This window comes from Danio rerio, chromosome 9, assembly GCF_052040795.2.
Source record: "Danio rerio strain M-AB ecotype USA chromosome 9, GRCz13ab, whole genome shotgun sequence".
Taxonomy (NCBI): Eukaryota; Metazoa; Chordata; class Actinopteri; order Cypriniformes; family Danionidae; genus Danio; species Danio rerio.
In genome coordinates, this window is record NC_141029.1 from 44,355,001 (window position 1) to 44,369,796 (window position 14,796).

General features: G+C 34.0%; 1 long non-coding RNA gene across 2 annotated transcripts in view; it reads left to right on the forward strand.

Moving 5' to 3' along the window:
• Positions 1–9,438, forward strand: part of LOC103911686 (uncharacterized) — a 42,445-nt gene extending 33,007 nt beyond the window's left edge. Inside the window, exons 2-3 of one of the 2 annotated variants that reach the window (XR_015499813.1) lie at positions 6,464–6,497; positions 8,620–9,438. This is a non-coding gene — a long non-coding RNA (uncharacterized LOC103911686). The remainder of the gene's footprint in view (positions 1–6,463; positions 6,498–8,619) is intronic. The other variant, XR_015499814.1, reaches the window with a different exon arrangement.
• The last annotated feature ends 5,358 nt before the right edge of the window (positions 9,439–14,796 follow it).

Consider the following 14,796-nt stretch of genomic DNA (forward strand, 5'->3'; position numbering starts at 1 on the left):
AGTTTAGGAGGTAAACTTTTGTGCTTTTGAGGCACTAATATGTACCTTTGAGGTACCAGTGTGGACCCAAATGTGTTCCTTTTGAAAAGCTACCACCCCAGAGACAGCTCTTGTACCTTTATTTCTGAGACTAGATGGTTGGATCAGATAGATTATGTGTTTTAGTGGAAGTGACCTCCTGATTGTCTGTTACTGAGACGTGGTTTTTCTGCTGAGAAACATGAAGCATTCTGTTTGGTGTATGTAGTGTGGTTAATGCATTTTCATTTTTCTCAGATGGGTTCCACACACTGCTGTTTACTCTGAATGCAGGGCAGAAAATATGAGTGGGACAGACGTGCTCTCATTCCCTGAGCTGTGCCAGCCAATGTTGCCTGGAAACAGATGGAGAATCACAGTCCATCATGCATTTATGGTGGTGATTACCCTGAATATCAGCCTGCGAGGCCACATTCAATTAGTCTGCAACCACAATAACTTAAACAGTTTACTGCAAGAAATGTGCCAGGTCAGGGGAAACTTGTAGACATCCACCCTACTCAGCATTAGGAAAAGTAAGCTTTTTCACATACTGTTTGAAATGGCACCATAAAAAACATTTTGTGATTTGCTCCAAATGACTTGCTTTAATTTCTACCTGTGCATTCAAACATTCCCCTTTTCCATTATAATCTTTAAAGTTTGGAAATCACTTAACACAATCTGAAATCTTTAGACAACTTGGAAAAGCTTGAAACAACACTTAAAGAAAGCAATTATAATTATTTCCCTACTTACAAATCACCAGTGTTTTTAAAAAATATTTTTTAAACATACTTTTCCTCATAATAATCCAATATTTTACAAAATATATCGTTTTATTGATGTGTGATGTGACCGTGTAAGCCAGTTTCACACATTTTAACATGCAACCAGTAAATTAATTCTGAGTTTTTGGCACATTTTATTGAAATTATTTCATTTACCTCACTCTTGGTAAATCCCACAATCCAGTGATTTCAAATACATTTTGATGATTATGAATGAACTCATATTTTTATCATTTTAAAATAATAATAATTATAAAAGTTGGCCTGTGCAAATGATTTAAATTAACTAATAGCCATATGTGGCAAGACTAGTAAGCACCGTTGCAAAAATTACGTTACCATTTTGTCGCTTTTACAGAAAAGGTTCAACTGCTTGTTAACAGAAAATTTTTAATCAGCCAATCACATGGCAGCAACTCAATACATCTAGGCAAGACATGTTCAAGACGATCTGCTGCAGTTCAAACCAAGCATCAGAATGGAGAAAAAAGGTGATTTAAGTGACTTTAAACGTGTGCCTGATTGGGTTGGTCTGAGTATTTCAGAAACTGCTGATCTACTGGGATTTTCATGCAGAATCATCTCTAGGGTTTACAGAAAATGGTCTGAAAGGAGAAAATATCCAGTGAGTGGCAGTTCTTTGGGCACAAAGGTCTTGTTTATGCCAGAGGTTAGAAGAGAATGCCTAGACTGGTTTAAGCTGATAGAAAGGAAACAGTAACTAAAATACTTCCTAATTACAACCAAGGTATGCAGAAGAGCATTTCTGAACAAACAACACATCAAACCTTGAGGCGGATGGGCGAATTTGGCATCAACAACATGAAAGCATGGGATCCATCCTGCCTTGTACCAACGATTCAGGCTGCTGGTGGTGGTGTAATGGTGTAGGGGGATATTTTCTTGGCACTCTTTGGGCCCATTAATACCAATTGAGCATTGTGTCAATGCCACAGCCTACCTGAGTATTGTTGCTGACCATGTCCATCCCTTTATGACCACAGTGTACCCATCTTCTGATGGCTACTTCCAGCAGCATAATGCACCATAAAGCGTGAATTATCTCAGACTGGTTTCTTGAACATGACAAAGAGTTCACTGTACTCAAATGGCCTCCAGTCACCAGATCTCAATCCAATAGAGCACATTTGGGATGTTGTGAAACTGGAGATTAGCATCATAGATGTCCAGCGGACAAATGTGCAGTGATTGCATGATGGTATCATGTCAAGATAGACCAGAATCTCTGAGGAATATTTCCAGTACCTTGTTGAATCTATGCCAAAAAAGTATTAAGGCAGTTCTGAAGGCAAAAGGGGATCCAACCCGGTACTAGTAGGGTGTACCTAATAAAGTGGCCGATGAGTGTATATATATAATTTATGACAACACCTTTCAGTGTCAGAAGGTACTTGTAATGTTTGTCCTAATTATGAAAAGCTTTCTCTGCAGCCATTTATTAATACATTATACCTGTGGCCAACTAGGGTTACATCTCATTATGCAATGCATTGCCATTTGCAAAAAAGAAAGAAAAGAAAATCCAAGCACAATGACCAAAATGTTTTTACTTTTCTGGGAAGTTAAAGCAAACAAGAAGGAAGGTTAAATAACGTGCAAGCCCACTGTTGATGAACATTATTTAGAGAGATAAACATTTCAATACAAATTTATTTGACAGATTAGAAAATATCATAATATGAATTTGACCTTTCATGCCAAAAATAAATATAAGTTCAATTCTTTAAGCTTGGTATTTTGGAAAGAAGTGGCAAAATTTTTACTTTCAAATCAAAATGTGTTCTCATTTTCTCCTTTGACATTTACATGACAAAATGACATGGCAGAATTTAGATTTTTAGTCACTGTATTTCTTTACAGTCTGCAGTGTCAGTGTTTCATGATGAGGTCTTTTGTGTTTGTTAATATTACATCCCTAAAAATGAAGTCCTAATCCACTGACAAAGGAGGGTGAGTGAGAATAATGTGAGAACTCAGTATCTCTGAAGCGTTGTCTTTCTTAATGCAAAGTAGTGCTAACAGTGTCATGCAATGGCATGCAATCAGACTCAACAACGGCTCAGTAGACTGAGATAGGATAGAGTGTCAGATCAAGTTACCCACTTATCCATCTTATGGAAAACAAACTGTTTCAGGTCACCTTGAGCAATGGTTTGTCCAAAGCAGAGGATTGCTTTTCCATTTGGCCCCTTTGGATACACTCGGGGTTCTGATTTCCTTATAATAAAATTTGAAAGAGGGAGTTAACTGATTAATATGTATTTGGGTCTTGTGTTCATGTTATGCAGAAAGCCTGTAGGGTTTATTTCGATGCCAATTATCCTATACAGGAAGTTGAGAACAAAGGGTTGCTGCCATAATAGAGATCCTTAAAAAAAAAAATCATAACTGATGAATCTAAGATGACACATATTGGACGAGAGACTTACAATGTTGGGCAGAAGTTCTTTTTTTTTCTCTCTCGATTAATGAAGAGATTTTAAGGGACAGTGAGAAAATAAAAAATCACTCACCATTTACTTACCCTCTAGTGGTTTCAGATATGTATGCGTTTCATTTGCCTCTTGATCAAGGTCACTGAAATCCATAGTAGGGAAAAAATGATGGAAATCAATGGCTACCAGTTCCAACATTGGAACAAGTCCAAAGTAATTGATTGATATAGAATGTTCACTTTTGGGTGAACCATGTTTTTAATTACACTTTAAAGTGTAATAACAAACTAATGTTTTGTACACTGTAAAACACAATAAGTTAAGGTAACTCAAACCATTTTAGGAAACCGACTGCAACAAACTATTTCAAAGTTCAAGTCCAAAACTAATCCTAATGAGTACTGTAAACTTAATCCATTTGAACAGACGAAGCAATTTGAGCACAGTAAAACCCAATAAATGAAGAGAACTTAAACCAACTGAATACTGTAAAACTCAATAAGTTTAGTCAATTCAAACCAATTTAGGAACTGATTGCAACAAACCATTTGAGTTAGAAAAAAAACTAATCTGAGTATTGTGAACTTAATCCAGTTAATCCAGTAATGACATATTTAATAAACTTATTACCTCAACACTGAGTTCAAAACTCTTTTTAAATCAGTAGAATTAATTTTCAGTCAATTTTGAGTTAACTACACTCATTTCATTTGATAAAATTGACTGTTAGGTTTTACAGTGTTGTGGCAGACTCGTAGCCAGGAGTTCCGGTGGGAGACCCCTCAATGACATAAGTCCAGAATTTGTCCCATACTTGAGCTCATTTCTCCTATTTTGACTGCTACACCATCATAAATTGTTAAAATAATTGAAATAGGCTTTAAAACCATGCCGAATCATCGGTTGACTGTCACATCAGTGTGACTTCAGTTAATCAGTTTTGGTCAATGCAAACTATTATTTTTCATGAGTCCAACATTCAGTTGTGCAAGAAAACATACAATAGGGCATAAGTAAAGTCATATTTCACTACACTATAAAACCCAACGGTCAGCTTTTTCAAATGAAAATGAAATGTTGAAGGTAATGAGTTAATAAAATACTTCATTACTTTAAATTTAAATTTAATTTAAATGGAGTAGGTTCACAGAAAAGAAAATATTTTACAAGTAACTTTTATAAATCTTGGACCTTATTCTTAAAAACAAAAAAAATTACAGATAAAAAGGTGTGAAGCACCAAGAGAATCCCATTTTAAAATTCATTAAATTTTAATTTTGCTATTGTTGTTATTCATGAATTTTCAATCAAATGTGCTTTGAGGCTAGACAAATCATGAAGCTCATATTATGAAGCTCAAATTCTGATTCAGGAAAGTTGAATGTGCTGGCCAGTTTGTTATTTGCCTAATAAATGACAACCGGCTACAGTTTTTTTTTATGTAAAACTTCAACAAATTCCTTTTTTTTCTAATGATATATGATGTAATAGATTTGTTGGAATTTCTTTATTCTAAATCTTTAGAAAATATTTTGGTACTTTAAAAAGTATCATTAATGATGACTATCCAACAAGCTAATACAGCAAAAAAAAAAGTGCTTAAAATGTCAGTAAAATGTAGTATTTAAATCTCATAAATAATCAGAAAATGAGGCGAATGACTGCAAACAGGTTTACATTTTGAGAAAAAAAGGACCACCCCTTACGAGCCTGAGTGGGGTCTGTCGTAAATAACTGTATAATATGCAAAAAAGCTAATTGGGTTTATTGTACAGCATAGCATCTGTTTTCAAATATATTCTGCCTGTGTACACAAAGGGATTTGTTTGCTGTATGTATTTGTTGTGTTTATGTGATTTATATGTTTTAATGTATTCATATTTTGCTCGTATGACAAGCCCACATCTTTATTTTCACTATACTAAACATACACGGTCATTTCTTTGTAGACAGCAAGAAATTAATAATGAACTTTACACAGATGTCAGCTGTCTATTATTTCAAAATGTGACTGCTAATGGTGAAAGTTTTAAGAAACCTTTGGCCTGTAACTTTAAACCTAATTCTTTCCCGTGAATAAAGAGTGTATTTGTGAAATTTAGACCTAAAGTCAAATCAGGATATGTGCAAGTGCTTATTTTCTGTTACAATAGGGGGTGTGAATTACTGTCTAGTTAGGGAACAATGCCAGGTTAAAAGGTATTCAAGCTAACAAATACTGCTCAAAAAAATAAAAATAAAGGGAACACTTAACACAATGTAAGTCCAAATGTTCCCTTTATTGATTTAAGCAGTATAAAATAGTTTAGCTGCTAAACCTGTCAAGTAGAGCACAACTTCAGTTGTTGAAAAATATATCCATTGCTGTCTGCATTAAAAACAATAGTCAGATCACTTTCATTACAAAGCTATTCCATCTTTAGCTGCATCATTTGAGGATGTACTCAACAGTGAAATTACTCTAAACATGTAAGATTGTTTTGTATATTGTAGCGAGGCAGAAGGAAAACACAAACACAGTGGCGTAAGTTACAAACAATTCCCCCAGAGGGTGCTTTATTTACAAAGGTGATAGGTGAAAATAGGGTGCTCTTCGTAGTGTTGGTGCTCAAGTGCTCCGGGGAGAAGGTGAAGGATGGTGAGAGTTCGGTTGTCGGATCGTTCACAAGCTGGAGTCTGCTGTGGGAGAGACACAAGCGTTAGCGCAGGGAGTCATGTGTAAATGAAGCTCGTATTCCTCCTGTGTGGGGCTGGCTTATATCTTTCTCCGGCTGAAGAGGTCCAGCTGTGAGCAATCCAGTGCTGATGAGGTTCCAGCTGGGGTGAATATGTGACCAGGGCGACGTGACATCAGTAGGCTCGCTGCAATATATATATATATATATATATATATATATATATATATATATATATATATATATATATATATATATATATATATATATATATATATATATATATATATATGAGCAAAAGAGACTCGCAGTGTTTCATTTTCTTTTTTACATACACGATTATGTCGTTGAACTGTTGTATAAATGCAATATCACACTCGTAGCAGTGCTATAGGGCTGTATATTGGCACTGGTGGGAGGCGTGAGTAGAAAAAGGACAAAAATATTGAGTATGTTTTTTCCTATATCAACAGCTGCTGGTTACCAGTGTTCTAAAAATGTATATCTTCTTTTTTTGTTTCAGCAGAAAACTCATACAGGTCTGAAACACATTAGGGGTGAGTAAATGTTTGTAAATGAGTACATTTTCTTTTTTTAAATTAGCACAAGATAGAACAAAGTTGAAACTGATTACAAGTTTCTAAACTAAACTAAAAACAACAATACAGCAATTTGAACTTTTATTATACACAATGCACTTGTGTTGGTGCATATGAAGACATTAGAAAACTTTCTCATAATTATAGGATTAAATATATATATATATATATATATATATATATATATATATATATATATATATATATATATATATATATATATATATATATATATATATACTGCCATGTAGCATTTGTTTTTAAGACAAAATGCAGCCATACGTATTTCTGGCTAGAGTCACAATCTCCAGAAATGTATATAGGTCTACATTTTCAGAATGAGCCTAAGTTGTGGACTATGAATGAACTATCCCTTAAAGTATACAATACCATTAAAGATGCTGGTCTTAAAAAAAATATATATATATATATATATATATTTTTTTTTTTACATATTATTTTTATTTGTTTGTTTTGATAGAGCAAAGCTGAGACTGGTGTGCTTTGATTGCAAGTTTCTGAATGAAACTAATAACAACAATACTGCAATATGAACTTTTATTATGCTCAATGCGCTTGTGTTGGCGCATAAGAAGACATTAAGAAACATTCTCATAATTACAGGATTAAATTTTAAAGAAAACAAACGAATCATGGGGGAAAACAAACAACATTTCCAGAATATGATCGCCAAGAGCAGCTGGAGATTGGACCTCATGCAGGAAGAGAGCAAATAAACACAGTAACTCAAGCCAAGTCTAATAAATGACACATTTGTGCAGTTTCTTCTTACTTCAGTACAAATGTTTATTCAAGCATTACATTAAAGATAATCTTTTTTAAAAAAAAAAAACAGATGCAAAAAATCACATTTAAAGGGATAGTTCCCTTTAAAATTAATATTATATCATCATTTACTCTTTTTTTTTCTGTTAAAAATAAATAATTTATTAATTTATTATAGCTTATTTAAAATAAGTAGTTTGAGCCAACAGCAAACTTTATTTGTGTGTGCGTGTGTGTGTGTACTCTAAACTTTAAATAAGAAGCTGTGTCCAAACTTTACTATATATATATATATATATATATATATATATATATATATATATATATATATATATATATATATATATATATATATATATCAGAGGGGAATAATAGAAAGATAACAAGTGCGTAAACCTAACCGTAAGCCTAAACTTAACACTAACTATAAATGTGTCCCCTAATTTGGATTAGTTGATTTTAAAGTTGTTCTAGAATTAACAAAAATGTTAATCCAGGAACATATCATATTTGATAAAATCAGGTTGGTGATATAAAACTCATAAATAGGGAGAGCTATCCCTTTACATTGCAGATAAAAGACACACTCATCTTAATATCTTTGAAGAGTTCAGAAGCAAAAACCTCTAAATGCTATCCAAAATCTCCTAAAATTTACATTTTTCTCAGCCTCTATGTTTATTTTCTCATCTCCCTACGTTTATATTCAAGTATTACTCTTTAAAGGCAATGAAAAAACTTATTTGTCACTATAAAAGTAACATTTCTGAGCCTACAAATAAAAGTATGAGAATGCATATTTTAGAAGAACAAATCACACGGTATTTAGAGGTTTTTGCATCTAAACTCTTCATTTCTTTGTCTATAAAAATATATAATATAATATACATGTTCATATAATTAAATTGAACAATGAAGCAACAAAAGAGTTAATATTCATTATATTTATTGACGGATTTATGTTGATTAATATCTCACAGGGTGGCCTAGTTTACTTTGGGAACACCCTGGCCTACATGATAAAATAATCCTATAAGTTTCTCCCTCCCAGAAAAGCAGGCTGTGTGATTCAACACTTTTCCTTTGTTAATCGTCTCTCCTTGAGTAAGTGGCTCTCTGTCGTTCTATGACAGCATTGCAATGAATGTTTTATTTCACGTAAGACCAGTCCTGTATACATCCCCCCACACTGTGCTCATCATGAGACTGGAGTATGTTAATATATAAACACATCTGCAGGGATGCAATGAATAATATGTCTCTCTTTTTTCATTATATTTTCTCTGTTAAGCAGACTGCCGCCTCCGTGGTGCCCGTCCAGACAATTGCAGCTGCATTCCACCGAGGACTGGATGATCGCAGCATTTTCCTCCTTAAATTCAGATACTCGTTGAAGTGAGACTCCCATAAGATGTCTAATGAAGCAAATAAGTGATTCAGTGCTGGTTTTGAAGAGGCAGGAGGGAGCAAAAACATTGCAACGCCGAGGCTGGGACCCACAAGACAGTGCTGTCGACTCTCATTTAGATGTTTTACTAAGACTCTGCCAAAAGTGTTTTTTCACCATTTGTTCCGAATAATCAGAGAAAACCCTCAGAGCTCAACTTTCGCTTTGAGAATGTGGAAACAAAGACAAAGACATGCCTGCCGGGCCCGAAGTAAATCTGGAATACTAGTTTAGCAAGTCTAATGCATTCAGTTTATGTGGTGTAAGAAGTGTAATTAAATGTCACTGATTAGATCACTCAGAAATGAATATTCTGTTGTACTTAAGTTGTTTTGCGGTTTTATGACGGCATTTCTTCCTTGGAATTGACACGCTTGCACATTATAAACTTAGTTGTATCACAGTAGCTCTCTGTGAAATTTAATCATTATTTGCTCATTATGTTGACCACTAGAGGGCTGTTAACTATTAGAAATGGTGTTAAGTATAACCAACAGTACTTTAGTCTTTATGTGTTCCTTTTTAGTTCCATTTTAGATGGTTTAAGTAAGTTTGCTAGCCTTTGAAACTTTTATTTGTTTTTTAATGAAAAAAAAAAAACTAATTAGAAATGAAATAGTTTGGGTTTAAAAACTGGATTAAATTGTGTATTCATTGACAAACTCATTATCAGTGTTTTCTTCTTGTCTTCCAAAATATTTTATTTAAGTGAACTGAACTGAAGTTTGGACTGACATGTAGGTGAGTAAATAGCAAATAAATTTGAAATAATTGTCACTTTTTGATTAATTATTTAATGGATTTTCATGGAATAATATTAAACTATAATTTGTATTTTTTATCATTGATAAGCACAGTTTTCATGTTTACAATTAGTGCATTTAGTGTCTGTAAATTGAAGATTTCATTTCTATTTTTTTATATGTTTTTATTTATTGATTTGTGTTTGCGTAGATTTGCTGGTTGGCATAGTAAGTAAGTAAAGTTTATTTATAAAGCATATTAAACTTCAGTTTGGCACTGACCAAAGTGCTGAACAAAACCATAACACACATTCTAAAACAGTAAAATAACAATAAAAGTAATAATAAAAATAATATATGACAACATTCATTCATTCATTATGCTTAGTCCCTTTATTAATCTGGGATTGCCACAATGGAATGAACCGCAGCGGATGCCCTTCCAGCCGCAACCCATCTCTGGGCAACATCCAAATTTATTCACTTATTCACACTCATACATACGGACAATTTAGCCTACCCAATTCATCTGTACCGCATGTGTTTGGACTGTGGGGGAAACCGGAGCACCCGGAGGAAACCCACGTGAACGCAGGGAGAACATGCAAACTCCACACAGAAACGCCAACTGACTCAACTGAGCTGATGTTTGAACCAGCGACCTACTTGCTGTGAGGTGACTGCACTACCTACTGCGCCACTGCATCGCCTATATGACAACAACAATGGACAATTAAGATTAAAAGCCAGGGAAGGCAATAGAATAAAACTGTGTCTTAAGTCTGGACTTAAAAATAGAGAGAAGAAGCGCTCATAATGTCCGGTGGCAGTTGGATACACAAACATGGAGCAGTGACTGCAAAGGCTCTGTCTCCTTTCAGTTTAAGTCGTGACCAATGAGTTTGTAGTAAAACTTTATTCCTAAGAGACTGAAGAGTTGTAAGTTGATAAGTTCAGAAATATAAGAAGGTGCCTGCTTCCCCACTCAGTGTTTTAAAAACAATAAGTAAAATCTTGAAATGAATTCTAAAATTAACAGGAAGCCAATGAAGGGTTGCTGGAACTAGTCAGATATGAGCATGTTTTTAATACCTGATAAAAGTCTAGCTGCTGCATTTTGAACCAACTGCAGCCATGCCAATGAAGATTGAGGAAACTTAATATTCTAGGTGAGACATGATAAAAGCATGTATGACTTTTTCCGGATCTTGAATAGGTATGTATTTAAGTCTGGAGAGGATCCTCAGCTGATAGAAACTGTTCTTAATGACTGAGCTAATTTGTTTTTCTAGACAAAACTCAGAATCAAAGATAACTGCTAGACATGACACAAAAATCCATTTAAAATCTACTGTATAATTAACACATTTTATATGGAACTCACAGAACTTTCCCCATAACCAAGCCATCTCCACTAGTTTATCCGCTGGCCCTTTAAGGGAAAGTCCAGGAAGGTCACAAACTCCTGACTGAAAAGTCAATGGCAAGGAACAGTGCCAGCAAGCTCGAACAAAACCATCCTTGTGAGTCAAAAAAAAGAAAAGTATGCCAAATGTATTACAAGAAGATTTCCCTTGAACAAATTTGCAGTTTCTAAGTCTCTTCTATCTCTTATTTCAGCTGTTGGAGAAAAGCCCAAGATTCCACAGGTTAAGCAATCTAGTGTTCTGGAACATTCAGTTCAAACCTTCATTTATCTGCAATAACAACTGCCGAAGTCTGGACAGAGATGACTGAGAGGAGAGAGAGGTGAGTCTGCAGTGTAAAGACAGTAGATCAATATGAATTCAGCTCAATTTCCTTATGCCATTATATCTTAAACTAAATAAAACCTAATCAGGTTTCTAAATATAAATATAGGATGTTTGTTTAAATGTGTCTATTTTGATCTTAATTTTGATCTTAATAGAATAACTGAATAAAAAAATGCATCAATATATTGTACAATGTTAATTTAAGTTCATGTTAAAAAGGTAAATATGTTTTTACCCCATTTGAAACACACACTCACAGGCCACTTTATTACGTACACCTTACTAGTACCAGGTTGGACCCCCTTTTGCCTTCAGAACTGTCTTAATCCTTCATTGTATAGATTCAACAAGGTACTGGAAATATTTCTCTTATGCATACCTCAGTTGTAATGAGTGGTTATTTGTGTTACTGTTGCCTTTCTATCAGCTGGAACCAGTCTGGCCATTCTCCTCTGAATTCTGGCATCAACAAGGCATCTGCACAGTACTACCGCTCACTGGATATTTTCTCTTTTTTCTCTTTTCTCCATCTCTATAAACCCTAGAGATGGTTGTGCATGAAAATTCTAGAAGATCAGCAGTTTTCTGAAATAATAAAGATCAGCCCGTTTGGCATCAAGAATCATGTCACGTTCACTCAAATCACCTTTCTTCCCCATTATGATGCTCGGTTTGAACTGCAGCAGATCGACTTGACCATGTCTACATGCCTAAATGCATTGAGTTGCTGCCTTGTGTTTGGTTGTTTAGAAATTTGCATTGACAGTTAGTTATTCCCAGGGCCGTTTACATCGAACACTCACCCCCAACATGGAGAACCAGGATGTACACACATAAACTACAAACAATTTAGCTTGCCCAATTCATCTGTAGTGGGGTAACCCAGAGCACCTGAAGGAATGGTGGCGATCGTGAACTGAAGACCAGTGGGCGCTTTCATTTTTGAGGGGCACTTTTTATCCAAGAGAAAAAAGGGCATATGCACTGCACAGGTTGAGTCCTATCTGTACAGGTCCCTACATACATGACTTGTCACTTGGCTATGATGGTACAATTTGTAAAGCTGATACAACATTATATAACACAAATTACATAACACAATTTAATGATTATGTATGATATATAATGTATGCAAATTATGTCATTTTCTGACTTTAAATGCACATATATTGTGTACCTTGAAGACATTTTTTTCCAGATTTAAAATAATTAATTATTTATTTATTTGTTGCTGTTTAAATAAATAAATAAATAAATAAGTATTGAAATAAATGAGTATTTCGTTTAATAAACTTGATTCTCAATCATAAGAAATGTAAACACTTGTTGGCATAACTAAATATGTAAAAAATACAAAACGAAAATAAAAATATCAATTAGAAATAATCTGAATTATTATTGCAATTGCTAATACAGCTTATTTATGTTTTTTCTGTGTTTTTTCAGTCTGCACTAAGAGCAGTTTTACTTTTATATACTGTATATTATAGTATTTCAGGTAGCACTCAACCACAGTCATTCACAGTAGCTTCAGCATCTTATTCCTTAGTGGAGCTTGTATGATGAGTGATGCGGTGTCCCATAACTCAATTAGAGGAGACACAGTCTAAAGATTTTTTTTCTTCTTCGAGAATCATTTTCTAATTCAGTTTATTAATCTGTTCAAAACATGGTGAGCTGTCAGACTAGAGAATCCTCATTATTCAATACACCTGAGAAAACTGACAGGGCCTGTAATGAGATTCTCACTCAGTGCTTTTGCAGTCTCATACTAAACAGCACAGGTGCTTCTAGAATAAAAGCATCTTAAAGCATCAATGTTATTAAGTTGGTTTAGTAATTATGGGTGCTATTGATTTATTTTGTCTGATTCACAGTAGGCTTGTGGGTTCAGATTTACTCACGCTAAGGTTATAGACCATTGTTAACTATTTGTTTTATTGGTATGACCATCAGTAGTCATTTTTTTATTGAGATTAGTTCATTTTCTAAATATGGGACAACACTTCCTTTGAATTTTCATTCTTGAAAAACATTATACAAAAACACCATTTGAACTAACCTTGTGATGCAACTAAATTAAAAGCTCATGTGTATGGATTATTATTACTTTTTGTTAAGTTTCATTCTTGATTCAGTGTTGTTGATTTTTTTCTTCTATTTTACAGCTGTTATAAAATAAAGCTAATATTTGTCAAATGTATGTCACAGTCAGGGGTGCCCAAACTTTTTCATATAAAGGGCCAAAAACCAAATATCATCACGACCCATGGGCTGAAGGTAAACATACCAAACCACTGTATATTACATTAAAGTTGCCATTAATTTCCTAATTAATTTCCTAATATTTCAAAATAAATAGAAAATCTTACTTTAAATCGTATTAACTAATGTAGTATAATTTTTTAAATTAGAACTTATTGCAATAAAAACATGAACAATCACATTTATAACACACTGTAGTTCAGAACCTGCCTTTGACTTGACTTTGACAGTATTTACATTTAAACAAAATCAATAACAAATAACAATAAATAATTTACACAGTTCAATTGAAACATTTAATTTCAGTTTGCATTTAACAATAAAACAAATGGTTATATTAAATTTTAATTGACAAACTCAAAACATCCGCATCATTCTTCCTCTCTTCTCAGAGGGATGGTGGGCCACATTAGCGGTTACCATTGGCCAACTTTCGCCCACTGGCCTTAGTTTATCACTGAGTTAGAAGCTTTCTGATGAAAGGATTGAATCGTTTTAGTCAAAATTAAATAAAATAAATCTAGAAAACGAAATGTTGCCAATAACATATTAGGAGAAACAGAAATGATTAATTCTGGGCCTTCTTATCCAAGAAACAGCTTAAGTTAATGTTGGCTCAGAATCTACAGTGTATATTTAAAACAGAATTGATTATGTCACCTTCTGTCACAACCACCAGTGATCTAATCCTTGCAGATCACTGGTAAACACGCAATTCACTAAAGAACTACAAATTCGCCATTATATGGACTACAAAGTCTGTCATGTACTTTGTACACACAAGTTCCCATTTTACACACACACACACACATCTTTGCTGAGTCTTGTTAAACTGTATTGTGAACTTTAAGTCGGATTTTCCTTGCCTTGCCTTGCCAGTTTTGACCCTTGCATTGTTTTGTTAGTTTTACTGTTTATTCCTGTCTGCTGCCTGACTTTTAACCATTTTCCTGTTTGATGACCTGTATACATCTGTTTGCCCTTTTGTTGACTCTTCGTTGCTTGCCTGACCATTCTCCCAAAAAACCTGCATTTGGATCCTCAATTCCATTGTCAGCGTCCCATCACATTACACTTCCAGAGTCACTCTAGTACAGTCAATTAAATCAGAAGATTTGACAATTTATATTTGACGAGTTATTTATTTATCATTATTATTTTTTAATGTTAAGGCCCCAGTACACTAACATGATGTGATTTAGAAGAAAACGTGTTTGTTTGTAGTTTGTTTCACGATCAAAAAAGAATTACAGAAAATGTGT